Source organism: Anser anser (assembly GCF_964211835.1).
Source record: "Anser anser genome assembly, chromosome: 3".
NCBI classification, from domain to species: domain Eukaryota; kingdom Metazoa; phylum Chordata; class Aves; order Anseriformes; family Anatidae; genus Anser; species Anser anser.
In genome coordinates, this window is record NC_139722.1 from 76,370,625 (window position 1) to 76,389,108 (window position 18,484).

General features: G+C 43.3%; 1 long non-coding RNA gene across 3 annotated transcripts in view; it reads left to right on the forward strand.

The window, feature by feature from the left end:
* The first annotated feature begins 7,838 nt into the window (after positions 1-7,838).
* LOC310896740 overlaps positions 7,839-18,484 on the forward strand; it is a 36,375-nt gene continuing 25,729 nt past the window's right edge. For all 3 annotated transcript variants that reach the window (XR_014581789.1, XR_014581790.1, XR_014581791.1), the window contains exon 1: positions 7,839-7,931. This is a non-coding gene — a long non-coding RNA (uncharacterized lncRNA). The remainder of the gene's footprint in view (positions 7,932-18,484) is intronic.

An 18,484-nucleotide genomic window follows, 5' to 3' on the forward strand; every position in this document is an offset into this window, starting at 1 on the left:
AAACATACAGCAAAACAACCTCTCCAGAAAGTATGCTAGTGGCATGGGTATTTTTATAACCCATCCTTCCTAGCAATAGGTCTGGAGGAACAAGCAGCAACAAGGAAGTGCAACGTGAGAGGAATACCAGTTTGTTGTGGGAGCAGAGATCTGGGAGGGCAGAAGGGAGAGAAGCTTCTTCTGCATAGTCATCACTCCTGGAGTTACCCAGATTTGGCTTTTCCCAGACAGGCAGAAGAGAAGGGACTGTCCTTGAAGCTAAACACCTGACTCCTGGAAGTAGCAGCAGGAAGCAAAGAACTTTTTAGGAACTACCTATGACTTTAAATACTTGTTTTAGGAAACCAGGCACAACTACCACCAGTGCGGCCTGCAAATGAGCATTTGTACTTGAGAGCAAGCCAGGCCAGGCTGACACTCCCCAGCTTCTTGCAGCTCTAGAAGAAGCTACAAAAGAAACCCCCAGATCCAAACATCATGTTCCAGTTACCAAAAATCAGGCTGGCACTCTTGGCCATGTCCGAACAATTGAGGAGGCTGAACACAAAGTTATGTGGTCAATTAGTCAAACATAACATTGCAAGACTTCTTGACCTTTCAAAACTGGAATGAATTTGCCAAGCAGGAAAGTGTAGGAATGAAGCAGAACAAGTAATTCAGAAACCCTCTGGGTGTAATCTGCCAATGCCTTGCACCTTCAGCTTCATTTCTGGCCTCTTAGCAGAGTAATTTGTGAGTGTCAGCAGATTGCCAGCAGTGAGAGCAGAATCCTGCACAACCTGCTCTGTCACTTCTGCTTGTGTGAATTAGAAGAATGGTGTTTTATCCCCATTTTATGCTGAGAAATGTGTGTCTCCCAGTGTATCTCTGACAAGTGCTTGCTCCAGCTGGGTTATTAAATGAATGTTCAATGCAGGACTGATGCAGAGAAGTAAGGACATAAGGACAGTACAGACTGGTTCAGGCTGAGGGCCTCTCTGCCTCAATATTTGGTTTCTGACTATGCCGTAAGCAAAGGCATGGGGAGGAATCAGGTTGGTGCAAGAGCATGTGCTACTTCTCTCATGTAGTCTTCCAATATCTAGTGTTCATATAACTAGTTTCCAAAATCTAGTTTTCTATTTTTTTTCTTGTTTTTCTAGTTTTCTTTTCAGGTTAGTTTCCTGAATTTGATGTGGTGCAGCTCTTTGGCAGCCTTCAGCTGATCTCTTCTTCAAGTACTATGGGGTTTGCTCCCAAAACTGTATCAACATAATGATGTTATTTTTTTCTGTTTCACTCTATTTTTTTCCTAATTAATACTAATATCCGTTTTACTTTTCTGACTACTACCTCAACACACAGCCATGTGTTCATCCAACTGTTGTAACCACAGGACCTCACTGTCAAGTACGTTACCAGCTTAAAGCCCAGCTTTTTGTATGTGGAACCATGATCTGACATGTACCATGTAAGGAAAAATATGTGTGGTAGAAATCTCATGTATGGGTGGCACAACTTTTTACCATCAAGTCCTTTGAAGCCCCCTGGTCCTCCTTCAAGCTTTCCCATAGTACTGAATACATGGTTGAAAAATGGGACAAATGAAAGGGCTGAAGACTGTATGGAAGAAGAGTGAAATGCAGAGGATCTTTGGTCTGGCCCACATCTCTGGCTGTTGCTGTGTGCTGGCAGCATGTCCAGCAATGGCAGGAAGCCTCTGTACTTACACCTGAACTCTTCCTGGCCTGCGCATGACACCCTGCCCCACACCTGCCTGAAGCTGCCAATACATCTGGCCCCCAAGTAGCAATGGCTCCTGAGGCCTGTATTTTTTTTTTTCTCACCTTGACCTGTATGTCCCTCTGCAATAACTGTTGCTGTTTCCTCTGGAGATAGTTGCCGTGGCCAGGTTCCCTGTGGCAGTTTGGAAGCAGCAGTGCAGGCCCGGCGGCATGGGGCCTACTGGTATACCCAGGCCTGTCACAGGTTGAAGGTTTTAAGAAAGGAACGGGATGAAAGCCCAAGAATAAACCAGGCTGTCAGTCATACAAGTGTCTCCGAGGGCTTCAGAGCAAACAGCAAATTGTTATTGTTGGTCCTCCTCCACTGGTGCCATATGAGTTTTGGTTTGCCCATGGAGCAGGTGATGTTCTCCCCTGGAGCCAAACCTTGCCTGGCAAGTGAGCAGGCTGCCTGCATTTTTGTTGCTGATTGTTATTTATTTTATTTTTTTAATAGATTTCAAGTGAATCTAGGAGAATTGGCAATTAGTTTGTGTACCATCAGCATTCTCAGGATGTTAGTGCTGAAAAGCAAAATGCAGACCAATTACTGCTACATTGTCTCTGTGAAATGTTCTGCTGCACAGACAGCTTACACATAATTCACCCAAACAGCTATTTCTCCAGTCAGCCTTTTCATCTACCTATACCACTTCATGGAGGAAGGGGATAAAAGCTGCTGCCCTTTTGCTTCCTGGAAGGATTTTGCAACCAAGAGTCTGGACTGGAAACACAGATATTAATCAGCTCCCAAACACCACCCCAAAGGGTAAATCTTTGCATTCAGATATTGGCTAAAGTAGGCATAAACTGCTACCTCAGTTAGCTCTTCAAGTAGCAGCAAGAAGTGCCCTTTTGGACACTGCTCTAAGTGACAAGCAGTCATCTTTAAATTTGGGGAAAAAAAAAAGAAAAAAAAGAAAAAAAGAAAAAAAAAGAGCCACTTGAAGCTGATTTCCCTGCTGTGTCACAGGTTATGGACAAAATTCCACTCAGTTACCCTTCTGCCAGTAGGGGAATACATAAAAACTTCACCAGTCATGAGCATTACAGTAATACAGTACTATTACTGTGCATCTGTATATATGTAATGTGCAGTGTATGTATATATGAGTGTAAAAACTGTGATATATGAATATGTATATCCATACATATATACTACAGCATGTGGTAGTACTGCTGCAGGATTACACTGCGCACTGGTTTTCCCCAGTTTGCACTGTTGCCGGGGTTTTGCGGAGGTAGGGGTTTTGCTGACAGTTCCACAGTGCTGGCGGGGAAGGGAGGGCAGAAATCCTCAGGCCTTTTGTTCCAGCTACATAAATTGCCTAATTTGCCTTTCATGAAAAGAAGATGAGGAGTAAGGCTGTACTCATTTACACTCAGTACAAAGACTGCCACCCAGTGCCCTTTGAGGGCAACGGGAGTCTTTCCAAGTGAACCAAAACTGGAGTTTTTTCTGTAGTTTCAGTAGTTTCAGCACAGCTAACAGAGCTGTGAAGAACAAAGAAGAACAAAGGACACCATGCATTTTTGGAATAGCATGGGAAGGTCTATGCTGAGCTGCAGACAAGCCCTGTGCTTGTCTGGAACCACACTTATTAATGTTCCTCAAATTTGGGGATTTTCTAAAGACTGCTAATCCCCCATGCCAGATCAGAGTAGTGACTCAGTAGGGAGTCCACTACTTGGTGTGTTATCAGCAGTGGTATGAAAGACACCGTGATCAGGAGTGGGAGGAGTGAGGTTGTGTCTAGAGGAAGCCTCTTCCGTCCCACTGTCAGCTCTTCTCTGAATTCCCCAAACCTAGGAAACTTGGCTATACAATTCACAGTACTGGGACATCATGCTTGCAGTTTTCCAGAGAAAAATAAAATATAAAATAAAATTAAATAGTAATGCAAAACCTGGAGATGGATTTATATTGAAAAAACATGCCTGGACACTAATGAGGGAAGATTTGAGCTGGATGCTTAGACTGGCACCTACCTTGAAGGAGCACAATGAATATTAGATCATGACTCAGTGAAAACTTGCATCTAAATGCGCATGTGAACTTTGTGGCTTGAATTTTTCTCTGCAATAAATCAGTTTTATTTAAGTAATACACTTGTCTTCTACTTAGGCATTCAGTGGAAGGGACAGTGACAGGATGCCCTGGGGACAGGCCTTTTTTAGTTGTCTGGAAAAATATTATTGCTTACATATCCATTAAAGCAATAATTCCACCTTAAGCATGTAAAAGCTCAATGATCTGTGTCCTTCTGTGTATTTACTGACCATATCTTTGCTGTGATGGCTCACTACTGACACTGCACCTTTTGCACTGAGGATAGGTGAGTATGAGTGGAGCATCCAATGCTGAGGTCGGCACCATTACTGGAAAACATCCAGCCTTTCTGGACCTGCTGCCGTTCACACGCTGCACTGACATTTTGCAGCTCCTAATATTTTGCTGCCCTGGGCAACCACCTATTATGCGGTTTTGTTGCAAAGCCATTCTACCATGGAAACACTTCCAGCCCACCAGCAACTGCAGTTTCATTAGGTCATTACAGAGATGTTAAAACACAGATTGCAGATGTATGCATTGCAACATGAAGCATGAAATAAGTACCGCTTTGCTTTGAGATTAGACTGCCGTCGGTCTTGTTTATGCCAGTGGAGTCTGGCATAAGTTCCTTTGTATCATTTGAGAATTTGTGTATGCAACAACAGGTAGATCCGTATACCTGAACCCAAACTTTAATAATTGGTCACTTTCACGAAAAACAGCGGTAAGTGCTGCACAAGGCAACACAGTGCTGCCCAGAAGCCCAGGGTGAGCATGCTGCATGAACTGCTGCCCTCGTGATGCCGGGAATAGGGAGTGATGTGCACGAGCTGTCACCGCATGGCTGGTGGGGACACAGCGGCATTGTTTCATCAGGCTGAAAGTCTTTGTCATGAGCCATAACGGAAGGATGACAAAGATTTGTCCCTCTGCTTTTTCATGCAGCGTGTGGCCCTTTAAAGCCATCCTTTGTGACCTCAGTGACTCAACATGAGGGACATCAGCAAAAGGGAAAGGAAATGCCAGAGCGTGACACAATTGTTTCCAGGCAAGCAGGTTCCTGGTGGAGAGCCAGGTGCTGATACCCGGACTCACACGTAAGTCGTGGAGCTGCTCGGGGTCAGGAGCTGTGCGCGGGGCCTGTGGCAAAAGCCGGCCTCTCCACATGCAAACTGAGATAGTCCGTGCATTTCTGTGAGCAGTGGTCTGGTGTTCCACTTGTGTGCAGGATATACAGTGCATCTGGAATAATTAATTTCTAAGCCTATTGTTGCTTTCTTGTGGATCAGAAGTTTGCTGCTTCTAAGGCCGGCTGACTGTATTCAATATCTCTTCCTGTTTAACTTTGTTATTCCGGCCTCCTGCCTTTTTTTAGGACCTGTCTTTTCATTTTTCCCTTGAACTAGAGAATTTGCCTAAAGTATGGATGAGTCATGGATACCGTATTTCCTCTTCTCTGCAACACGTTCACATTTTTGAACAATTACAGCTGACAGTGATCAGCTATACTTCCAAAATATCCTTTTCAGGGAGGAAAAGGGAGGAATGGTGATGCTGAAATCAGCCTGAAAGGTAAACGACTAAAAGAGAGAGAGAGAAATAACAGACAGAGAGTCTTAGAAGGGCAGCCAGACGTGGGCACTTACTGTGCAGCATTTTATGGCAGTGCTTCAACTGATAACGTTCCTGTAATCAGAGACACTCTGTCATACCTGTCAGCAGCCATCAGGCATACCACAGGCAGCTCTAAATACAAATATCAGAAGCAAAAAGGATAAATAACCGGAAGGCCTATTCATTTTCCCTGCTCACAGCAAGACATATTCTGAAGGGTGGGAAGGTTAGTTTATAACAGAGGATGTAAAAGATGCTGCCAACTCTGCATTGTCCCATCAAAGCCATACAGCTCCAGCTCCGAATTGTGGCTCTTACCTCAAGGACTTTAGTAATAATAATTAATTATCATCATTGGATTCATTATAATTAATTACAATTAATTGTTAATTATGCCAATCCATATTTTTAAAGCCTTTCATTTTTCTTTCAGAGGTCAGCTTTCCCATCTTGTCTTGTGTCCCAGGCTGTTTCCTTAAGTAGGTCTAGTGGTTTTGCTTCTCGTTTCTGTGGGGTTTTTTCTTTTTCTTTCTTTATTTAAAAGGTGTAGCAAATATTCCCTTCATAAAGAAATCTGCTATTGAGGTTATTAAGGGCTAAAGTTTACAGGGCAACTATAACCACTCTCTTTTCACCCCTAAATTGTAAGGCTGTATGGGGTTGATAACAGAAGTCCTTTGAGTATCAGAGAGAAAATCAGGCTTGTCATAGGCAGTCATTGACAAGAGAGGCTAATTCCAACTGTCTCTTGCCACATATCAGAGTACCTTATATAAGAGCCCATCAAGCACTCATCTGTAATAGAGAGTATTTGTGTAACGATCACCGATGCCACACTACAGTCAGCTAGAGCCCTAGAAACGGTCATCCTGACATTCAGTCATGACTGGAAGAAGATCATGTTGCAGTCCCACTACACACAGCAAGTTCTTCCAGCAAATCTTTTGTAACTTTAGCACAAGGTGGGCTCCATAGCTGCTGTTTTGAAGAAGCATGTGTGGGAAGGAGTCTGCTCTAAGCATCTACCTCTGGAAGAGTTCTCGGCACAGCTGAAGAGTGCAGCTAGGAAGCTGAAATCTGCATAACTGTCCTGCTTCCTGGTTATTGCTTCATTCCTGATGTACTGCATCATCTCTCCTGACAGTAAACAGTGCTGTCAGTTTTTCTGTCTACTTCCAGGGAGTGTATAGGACGGACAGGACAGGAGAGTGCCCGCGCTCAGGTGCTGTATTTTGGGAGGCTGGCCGTCTGGAAGTCTGCTTGGTGAGGGACTCTCTGGGAAGGACAGGACAGTAGCTGAGGGTGAGGTACTCATTAGCCATAAAAAGTCCCTCTATTTATGTGCTTACTCGTCTGAAGGTCTACTGATAAATCTCAGAATATTGGATGGGAAACTGACTATTTATTGTGTGTTTTTCTTGATATAGCTAGAGCCTTACTTCCCAAATCTGTGTTGGATGAAACATTTCACTCCAGTTAGTGACCTGTCCTTCACTTCCTCAAGGACTGTCTTCACCCTCTTACAGCTGAGGGGAAAGCACAACCCCTTCTTCTCTCCACATCTCTTTAAGACATTCCCATGATGAGAGGCACTAATGTAATTGTAGGTGGTTGGCCTTCCAGCCCTCCATTTATGTGTAAGGGGCAAGCTAGTTTAATATGATTTTTAATATGATTTATAGGATTTAAGATTAATATGATTTATAAGATTTGATTTATATGATATGATTTAATATGATTTAATAGATTAATATGATCAAAATGGGTAGAGTTACCCAAACAGTGTTCAAATGGGGTTTTGCTATGTGTGTGAACACAAGTGGTCCCCAAAGACACCCAAAGAAGTCGTTTGTGCTTTACCAACAACAGATGGTGGGCTATTTGAAGGAAGGTCGAAGGATCTCAATGAAGAGATGAGACTGATGCTTCCGAACTACTGGTCTAGAAAGACCCCAGTAAAGATATGTTTATTTACACTTCACAGAGGTCTGAAAATACCATTTATTAGAAGACTGAGATACCAGTTATTGATAATTAATCCTTTCTTCAACATTTTTTACAACCATTTCCTTTAGTGACAGTAACCATTATAGGCAGCATGCACAGAAGAGGTCCCCAGCTTTGTTTAAAACATCACAAACTTTAATGCCTTTTTAGAGACAGCACTATGGTCCATTTATGCTAGTTGAAGATCTGTCACTTCGACTTAAATTATTTGAAACTGTATTTAGAGAAAAAGCTATATCTGTTTGAAGTAGTTTAGCATTTATAAACGTAAGAGCTGGAAAGGATATCAGAATTGCTTGTTAAACCTCACCTGGGGGAAACAGGGATAATTCTGATGACCCTGCCCACAGGAACAGCTGCTGATAAATAGGGGATCAGCAGATAGTGAGGGTTAAGGTTAGTAAAAGGAAAAGCATGGAGCTCTGACCAGAGAGTCCCTGAAAAGAGACTGGCTGGAGGGATAAGAAGGCTGCAAAAAGAGTTCTCTTTTTCAGGTGAGTTCTACATGAGGGAGTCTTGGGGAGGGGATGAACCTAAGGCTAGTGTTAGGATTAGGGCTGGGTGAGAGACAAAGCCTAGAGCTCCATCTGGCATAGAGCTGCAAAGGGTCTGCCAAAAGATGGTGTAAGTTGCAAAAACAGTTCTCCAAGGGGATCTTGTTCAGGGGAGGCATGACTGGGGGAATAGGGCTTTGGCTTAGTTATGGTCAATACTTGTGGTAAGGGTTAGGACAGGAGACAGGTAAAGCCTTAAACCCCATCTGGCATGGGGCTGCTGTGCAGTAGCCCAAAGGATGGTGAAGGATGAAAAGAGATTTCTCCACAGAGCTTGTTTACACTTGTGTCATAGCATAAGGATCAGCTGAGGCCAAGGCCAGGGCCTAGGGTTAGTGAGGAACAAAGTGTACAGCTGCATCAGGTGTGAGGCTGCAGACAGCTGCCACAGCATGGTATAGACTACAAAACCTTCTCCCCTAAAAGTTTTTTATTGTGTACTCTGGATAAGTTTCTTGGCATAGGGCTTCTGTGGCCTAGGCAAATATCATGGGAGAACACTGAGAGAGAAAGCCTAGAGTGGCAGGGGTGTGAGATTGCAAAGGGGCTGCCTAAGGCTGGTGTAGGCTGCAGTAGTTCTCCCTGGAGATTTTTCTGTGATTCTTGGGTAGGAGTCCTGAGCTAAGGCTTATTCATACTCAGTTTAGGAGAAATCTTAAGGTTAGTGCACCAGTAGTGATGGTGGTACAGGCATTTAAAATCAGCTCAATGCTTCTGACTTTGAAGAGCCAGATGTCTGGGTGCTTCTCTGGGCATGGAGTAGCCAACTCCAACTCTCTGCCCAGGCACTGTATTCTGATAGCTCTTCTTCATATGAAAGTATGAGGGGTCTGACCACTGAAACTCACTGCCATAAAATCTATTCTAGAGTCAGCAAAAATGAAAGCACAAGTATACTGTGATACCTGGCTGCCATTTTTTCAACCACCTCTTCCCATTACTCTTGTTGAAGGTGGCTTTTGGAAATACAATAGCAGCCAGTGTTTTCTCTACACTACTTTTGCTTCTTGACAATGCTGTTGATGTAATGTTAGGAATTTTGAAGAAGATAAATTGAAAGTAGACAAGAGCAATCAGTATTTTAAACTAAGTTAAACCAAGAGGACCTACTAGAGCCAATTATTGTTGTCATGCCAGAGTAAGTTAATATAAATCACTGGGGTTACAGATAGGGCAAGCAGTATGAGAGAAGAAAGTTGCCTAGGACTCTCCTGTTCACAAAGGCTTTGTCATCTTTTTGGACCATGTGTCTGTTGCCTTCGTTGTCTCACTTGCCTTAGTGCTGTGAAACCTATGAAGTGCTGGGATGTGAAAGAGAGGATTCTGCTAGTTTGAGATGTGGAGCTGGAGCAAAGGCTCATGCAATGCAGCAAGGTTCAAGGTAGGGATGCTCACATCCAGCATGTAGGAATGCCAAATTCCCAGGTATAATTATGGAGGTGTTTGGGGTTGACTTTTGGGTATCTGATTTTCCTGAATCTGCTGGTATCTTTTGGAGCATTGATTGTATTGAGGTGTTAACTTACAACGTAGTCACTTCTTGCACCAGTGGTGCAGTGATATTCTTCAACTGTTGGCCAGATATATAATAGCATTCTCTATAAGTAGTCTGAAGGGATAACCATTTGGCTCCTTTCACTAGGCCTAACATTTCCCACACTTAAATATGAGCCTGTCTCTGTGTATATGCAAACCTGAGAGAATTTCTGGTGGTAAAATACATTGAAGGTGAACTTGGGTACTAGTGAACAGTAGTTCACTGTTGAACTACAAGAACTAATTTTTTTGGAACAACTTATAAAATGTTATATTTTGTTTGCAGTCTACTTTGGAATAACTTCAAAACCTTGCAATGGAAAAAAAAAATCTGGTATTCACTTCAGGTTGTCTCTCAAGAAATGACCAGAGTCTACCTTAGAGCTTTGAGACCTGTTAAAAAAAACTTCATCAAAATCAGTGTATCTTGGTGAAATATTTTGCCTTTGACTTAATCAGTACTGTTATGGAATTGCTTTTAACTGAAAATGTCCGTATTAGTTTGGCACATCAGTAGAGGCGTCTTTAAGATGCCCATTTATACTGTGTATTTGTTTTTACGAGTTTAGAGATTATGATGCTCAAACACTTTAACACTCCAGATTCAAAGACTTTTTGAACTTCCTGCTCTGCACCATTTCTATTCTTTCCTTTCAAGTGAAAAATTAAAACTGTGTTTAACAAACGTACATCTGAAATTGGGAGCTCTCCCTACAGGCTGCAGAGGTTGGCTTATGCAGGAAATGTTGTTTCCAGTAATTGAATATGGTGATATAATTTATAGCTGCTCAGCCACAAGTTTGAACAAATCAGACATAATGCTACTGATTAATTGGATTTTTTGTTTATCACAGTACCACAATCTTTAGGCAAAAGATGATAGCTCCCGTTTTATTTAAAGCTTTCCAGAAGGCAAAAGGCTTCTGAGAACTGAATTCCTGGCTTCTCACATTGCTGCCAGTCAATGGGATGTCCTTCACACTGCAGAATTTGTAATGGCTTGCACAGCACCATATGCCCCACTGCTGAATCAGCCTGCATGCAGTGTATGCATGTGCATGCACATGAGCATTTGCACATACATGCATGACAACCGTTTGGTGATCTTCTCTTTTTGAAAGAAATAAAAAATATTTTTTTCAGTATGAAGTGGGGAAGCAGCTCCTAGACTATTACAGTTGTTCTATTTGTAGGTGATTTGTGATTCATTTTTTTTTTTTTACCCACAACATTTAAGGCCTTCAAAAAAATAATTGCCGTGCTTGTGTTGCTTGTTCTGAAACAAGTGTGGTTGGCTCCAGAGAAGCAGAACAATGCTATGATAATCTATTATTGTTACTTTCTACATTTTAAGGTACTAGCCTTGTGTTTAGCACTGAATGAAACACAAGAGATAGTGCACAGCCTATTGACTGTCTCTGAGCTCACTGCTCAAAGGCTGGGACAGAAGTAGGTTATTTGTTCAGTTCCTGCTGAGCATTGTAGCTCCATCCCAATGTCATAGGTACAGATGTTAAGGCCATTACTGGATTTGTCAAGCCCTTTGTCATATAGCTTACTGAGAAGGGAAATGACAACCTGGTCTGGGACCTAAGAAATTAAGCTGAGAAGTGAGAACTCTGGAATTTTTTCCTTTTATAAAGAAAGTAAGTGTGTGAGTGTCCTGGTACATGGTTTTGTAATCCCCAAATACAAAGCATTGTTAAAAAGCTAAACAGGAAAGCTTGATTTTCATGCAAAACCAAAGTAACACAAAGTCTGTGCAGATGCTGAGGGCTAGGTGGGCTGTCTTGCCATGAACGAGGAGGCTTCCCTGTAGCCTCTCAGTGACTTCTCATGCTGGTGGAGCAAGTGTGTGTGCAGTGCCAGGAGCGCACAGGTCTCACTATGAGACTTGGTAGCCTGCTCCTCCCCATGGTGTGGCTGTCATGGAGGATCCCAGGAGAGGTGAGGACTCTCTGGTTTGCTCGCAGGGAGCAACTGGTTCTCAAGACTAAGCTACAGTGCCATAAATTAACCTGGTCATATCAGCCTGTTCTCTAAGCAGGGAGGGAAGAGATAAGGAAAAAAGATGGGTCTGTGGAAAGGTTTGTGTGAAGAAGGTGGAACTCAGTTCCATAATGGAAATAAACTAAGATGTTTACCATCCCCTATGACACTTCTCTTTGATCCTTTCCTGTTCAGGCAGGGCCTTTTTGAAGTCTGTGGGGAGTCTTGCCACTGCTTTCACAGGATTTTGGATCAGGACCATCCAACTGTCTGTGCTGCTGACATATATCTGGACCTTACCTGTTGCTTTCAAGAAATGCGGTGCTGTGGCCTAGGACTGGCTGCTCAGGAGCATCGGTTTCCCCTAAAGGCTTGGAAATCACATAATGTGTTGTAGCTGCACAGCTGTGGTACAAATGATAATGCATGGTGAAGTGAATGGGTAAACCCAGCAGCCCAGCATTTATGTGCATGTGTTGGGTTTGAGTTTATTTCAGCACAGGGATCTGTGCAGAGGAAGTGGCAGTGACACAGTCCTCTGGAAACTGGATCCCAGGCAGGAGCAGCCCATCCTGCTGAGCAAGGGCTGCTCTGATGTGTGAGCAGAGGCATGCCCCAGCCTTGCCCCATCGTGGTACAGGTCCCTTTTCAGCATGCAACAGCTTTAGTATGTGGCTCTGCTCTCTGTAGAGCAGACAATTGTGGGTGGTTTTGTACGGTTTGGGGAGCAGGTTGAAGTTGCTAGCTTAGAGATCACAACTCTCCAGCAAAAAGAAACATTATAAGACCTTTATGATTATAAGTACATAGATGTATAAGTACCAACAGGCCTTTATGATTATAAGTACTGGGGAAGGGTTGGGGGGAAGAGTATTAGAATCATATTAATTCTTTCTCATGAGGAAAAAAAATAAAAATAACAAGTGAGTTTTTGATAATGGCTAAAAAAGTGAGATCGATGGCTATCTAAATGTGGAATCGGACAGCACTTTAATACCCTCAAACTTGTAAGTGAGCCTTTGTCTTTCCTTAAAGTCAACTAAGGTGCTGGGTGTGCCAGCTGGGTGTTGCTGACCTTCTGCTCCAGCCTGTCTGGTGTTGAAGTATGCTGCTACAGTTTCTGCAAATTGCTTGTTCTGGCTTTGCAACATTCCTAGTTTAGAATTTTTCATGCTGATATTTCTGTGTGTCCTTTCTCAGATACTCTTTCTGGGGATTTTACTGGATTCTCCTGGATTCAGGCCAGTCCAGCAGCCACTGAAGTAAAAAGACTATTTCTCTTTGGATGGACTCAGTTCTGACAAAGCTCACAACTGGTGAAACCTGCTTTGACTTCACAGAATAGTTGAGGTTGGAAGGGACCTATGGAGGTCCCCTGGCCCAACCCTACTCCTTAAGCAGGGCCACCCAGAACAGGCTGCCCAGGGCCATGTCCAGGCAGCTTTTGAAGATCTACTAGGAGGAGACCCCACAGCCTCTCTGGGCAACCTGTGCCAGTGCTTAGTCACCCGCACAGTAAAGAAGTGTTCCTAGATGTTCAGAGGCAATGTCTTGTGTTACAGTTTGTGCCTACTGCCTCTTGTCCTGGCACTGGGCACCACTGAAAACAGCCTGGCTCCATCCTACTTGCACCCTCCTTTCAGGTATTCAGACGCACTGATAAGATGTCCCCTGAGCTCCTCTTCCACAGGCTGAGCAGTCCTGGCGCTCTCAGCCTCTCCTCGTAGGAGAGATGCTTCAGTCCTGTGACCATCTTGGTAGTCCTGCTGTTAGACTCTTCCCAGTATGTCCATGTCTCTTGTACTGGGGGGCCTGAAAGTGGTCACTTCTTAGTGCTTCAGAGTGATGAATATGGAACTGTTGTTGGAGTACTGAGCTTATAGCGAGTTGAGCAGAACACACTTTTGTCTCGCTATGTAAGAAGTGAAAGAACAAACAGAAGCTTCTAAGGTTAATGCTGTGCTCTGAGGCATGCTAAGGGCAGCACTGGACTGGGAGGACAAGAGAAACCTTTGCCTCCAGAGAGGAGAGTCTCCTTTTCCCTGAAAAGGCTCTGCTTCTGAGGAAAACCACGTGTAGAATAGGGACTGAATTGCTTAAATGGTTATGAGATAGCTGCATGCATTTCTCAGTCTTCTTCAGTGCTCACTGAGGCTGTTTGTTTTGAAGAACTGTGAGGGCCACCTCTGACCTCCGGAGGGCTGTAAGCAGACTGAACACTGGTATGTCATCCGGGATGGCACATACTTCAGAAGTGAAGGAAAATACTGTTACAGCCTCCACTCACTCTCACAGGAAGCTTAACATGCAACAGAAGCGTGTTGAATGTCCACTGAGGGATTTCTACAGAGGTGGTCACAGCTCCACTGGGAAGCATGATATGAGAGCGATGAATGTGCATTAGGCACGGCACTCAAGTAATGCAGGTGGGTAGCTGTGTTAAGGAGCAATATTTCCATCAACGCTCATACATCGCTGTGTACAGGGTGTTTAGCCATTCAGGCTCCTCTTTAAGTAGCACATGGCTTGGCTTGTGAGCCAAAAGGTTGTGGCAGAAAGGGGAAAAAATTGCATTTGTGTTTTGGTGTAATATCTACCTAGCGGTTTTAAGGTTTTTATCTATGTACTATCTGAGCACAGAGCTTCCAACCGTGGCCCTATGAATTATTGTCTCTCACAAGGTGTGGTTATGTTTTACAAGTAACCTTGTGCTGGCTGGCTGAAATATGAGCCCACAGCATTTAGACCAATAATACTGTACAAGTTGTAGTGTTTTCCTTAGACTCCTGGGTATCGGTTAGCTGCAAAGCTGCCAAAGGACATTCCACAGTCAAAGGAAATTGAGTGTAGGTGGGCAGCCCAGAGCCCAAGTGCATACTTTATAAGCTCTCAGTTGTTATACTTATGGGGTGAGTCACACAATAATCATCCTATTATCAAAATCACTGTTGGGTGTGTTGTTTTTTAACTCAAATTTCATGTAAGAGTTGCCAATATTTTCCAGAGGCTTAAATTTTGAAACTGGGAGAAAATGAAGCAAAGCAATCTAGCTGACACATCTATGTGTGCAAATACTTCTTTAGTTGTACAGTTTTTTATTTTTAAGTGCCAAAAATATTTAAAAATAACTTCATATAATTAAAATAACTGAGGCTGAGGGACTCTGGCAGAAAAAAAGGATTTGGACATCCCTGTTGTCTGGTGGCAAATAGTCATTAAACAGCATTACACTGGTCTTCAGTGCTGGAGAACAAATGGCTTTCTAATGGGACAACATCACCAGCTGGGTGAGAAGGCAGTCACCTGCAGGAGGCATACATAAAATACTTATTGAACATATGCAAAATATTTTGCCCCCAGGGTTTGACCCAATCTGGTGTAAAATATATATATAAATAAAAAAATATATATGTAAATATATGTAAATTTATAGATAATATAAAATATGTTTTATATATATACACACACACACATTGTTGTTATTCCTCAGTCAAACTCTCAAAGCAGAGAGCCTTTTCCAAAAGATCTCCTAGGGTAGGGCACTATTTATGATGAATTCCTGATGCATTTTTGCCAAGTGCCTGGCCTGTGACAGCTGCCTCTGCTCTGTGCTGCCCTAGGCACCAATGTGTTTCTGTGGGGTTTGCTGATGCCACAAACGGGCCTGGAAAAAGCTCCTCAGAGACTTGGAAGGAGCTGTGTGGGCCTTGCACATCCCCTTCTGCCTGAAACTTGTGCTGGTCCTTTTCCAGTGCCTGCTCTCCATGTTGTGCACAAGGAGGTCCCATCCCCTACAGTGAACAATCCCATGGCAAGGTTTCTGCCAAGGGATCCTCAGGTTTTCTATTTCCCCTGGGTTCATCTCCTGTGGTACTTCAGGTAGGGAAAGGGAGGAGGAATGCCTTGGTCGGGGATGTCTTCCAGCTCCTTCCCTCTCCTGTGACAGAAGAATTTTAACTTGGCCACTTAACTGAGGCCTTACCCAGCCCATTGCAGGCATGAGTCATGGGCCAGCACCAGCTGTCACTGCCTCCTCCGTCTGGGAGGAAATGGCTTGTAGTAAGAGAAGCAGAAACAGGAGGATAAAAGGCGTATCATCAATGACAGTCCTCTTGTTTCATTTGGTTACTTCTTGGATTAACCTGTTCTAAAAGCCATTAATATTCTGACAGCGTAAATGAGGAGAAACCTGTTTCATTTAAATGATGTTAGGACTTCATTCTCTACTGTGAAGCCATTCTTCCTGTTCTCTGCTTTGTCCTTCAAAAATATCCTGAAAAATCAAACCTCTTTAGTCATGTTGCATGGTCTCCTTGTAGTCCTGCTTTTTTTTTTCCTAGAGTACGTGCCAGGGGAACAAAAAGGCTGTATAAATGCTACGTAGCCTGAAGACAAATGAGAAAATAGGTGCACACCATGCACCCATCTCCATGTGTAGAAGCCCTGACCCAGAGGTGTCAGGCAGTGACTTGGTAACTTTGCTGCTGGAGCCAAGGGTCTTGCAGGCAACACTAATGCTGAGGAATGGGGAGCTGAAAGCTTTTTTCTTCTTCTGAAGATAAAAACCATTTCCAATAAGAGTAAGGTGGTACTTCTTAAGAAAGAAGTGATTTCTGTCTTTTTGTTGTGCACATAGGCAGCACAGCAGGCCTTGGCTATGCATCAGGATCCCTTAAGGGCTACCAATATTGGCTCAGCAACATCAAATCCATACCTGTGTGCCTTCTAAGCCTGTCCCCCCTTCGTTTTCTTCTAGTGTTCAGGGGGCTTATCAGCAGCCAGGAACTATTTTTGGAATAAAATGCCCTTCACTTTTTGTAGCTCAGCCTCCCTTCTTCCTGTGGAAGCTGAAGTGTGCCAGGTGCTGCACAGCACAGGTGTCCTTTGGATGCTGCCTTTGGCATTGAGGGTCTTCCAGCCCCATGCGGTCACAGAGCATTTCCTGACATTGTGAACAGGAACAGCTATTTGTTTCATCATCTTCCACCTAAACCATCTTTTCCCACTGCTACTGCAAATTATGTTGTTCTTCCAGAGGCTTCATTTCAGTGGTTCAGTGACCCGTGTATAAACTATCCTTTGTACCAAAATGCTTAAATGACTGCTTTGTGATTTGAAATAAGCAGTGACACAAAAATGCTAAACATTATCGGTGGTTGTTATTATTTCCTTCCTGTTGATCAGGAATGAATGAAACAGTTGTGATAAACAGGACCATGTTGCTCATGCCTTTTACTGCTAACTAATCTGAATCTCAGATGGGCATTTTTTCCCTTGCAGGAAAGACTGCTACCTGTCTGGCCAATTTGTGGCTTAAGTATTGCATTGTGTTTGTTACCTGTCCCCGTGGATTAAATCTGATGTGCTGTTTGCCAGCCCTCCACACCCAGCACTGTGCCTCGTTTTACATGCTGTATCCAAGCAGTGCTTTAAGTCATTACGTTTAGGGTTTGCCTGCCTCGCAGAGCCTAGCAAAGATGAATCAGCCTCTCCATACTACTGAAACTAATAAAAGCCTTTTCATTAACACGAATGGAAATTCAGTATTCTTCTGGTATGCTGCTGCAGATCCTGGATTCCTGCTGATTTTCAGGAGGACCAAATGGCAAAAAGCCTCCCCAGAGTCAGGCGAAAGCAGGCACCTAACTTCTGTTGAAATGCACTGGAGTGAGACACATAATAGCTTTTGAAGGTCCTGTCCTTAGACTTGCTTCATTTCAGGGATTTGATGTGAAAGGTGCTATAGATGTGCAGCTCAGTACTATAAAAGTAGGAAGATAAATGTAATTGTTGTACATAGCCAGCTCAGCAGCTTCTGTTGTCCAATACCGTGTATCCAAGAGTGACCAAAACAACTCACCTCAAAGAAAGGTGCAAAAAACCCACTGAACCAAGTTAGGTTGTTAATGAATAATTGCTGCCAGCAATACCTTCTTCCTATACTTAATAGCTGACTAGTGCACTGAAACTTGTAGATGTACGCATCTTCTAAAACTCCCCTGCTGATTTGGAGGATGAATGTTTCTGGTCCTGGATGTTTTCTCCATAAGTGACTAATCTTTTCTCCCTGAGATGTTTATGTGGCCATGAAGTTGTGCCACTGAAACATACCCTGTTTTTAAAAAAAAAAAAATCTGCTCGTGCAAAGCACAAATGTATCCCCCTGATCATGAAGTGATCTGTGCTGGCAGAGCCCAGCAAGCAAAGTGAGGGCTGTGGGATGGGGAGTGGAGAAGTTCTTAGAGAACCGTGCTCCAGTTTCAGTCTTCCATGAAGTGACTCCTAAAAGCAGTGAACAGAGATGATTATTTTAAGAATTTCAAAAGACCCTTTATCTGTGTCCCTTTGAATAAATGTGATGTAGTTGTGTGTTGTCCCCCCCTTCCCACTTCCTGTAGTAATAATTGTGGGCTCCTTCTGCAGTTCTTGCTGAGCATGTTCACCCTCATCCAGATGAAGCTTACCTTTCAGTTCAGCTTGCACTAGAGATTATGCAGTGTAGCTAAACCCCAGTTTTTGCCTGTTTTTGTGGCACACTGATTATTAGGCAAGGTGATGTTGTCTCTATGTGTAGAAGAATGTGGTGTCAGTGCTGTCTCATTTACGGTTTGTATCTCATTACAGAGGTCCAAGTTTCCCCTTGTTGCTTATTAGCTTTTCTGGTAGTATTGTCTCCTCATCTTTCAAGATACAAGAGTCACCTCTGCAGAGCAAAGGCTCTCAGAAGGTGGATTGTTTTGCTGAAGAAAAGGCACACACAAAGTTTTGCACTTAATGAACAGGCTCTGAAAAGCTGCATTTAAATCAGCACTTGGAGGCTGAAGGGGTAGGGAAAAAGATAAAAAATATTTTCATCAGTGACAAAAGAAGTTATATAAGGACAGCAGGATGCAATGCTGTAAACACAGAGCTAAAATGCTTAGATTTTCTTGTAGCTCAGTTCCAGATTGTGACACACTAGGACACCT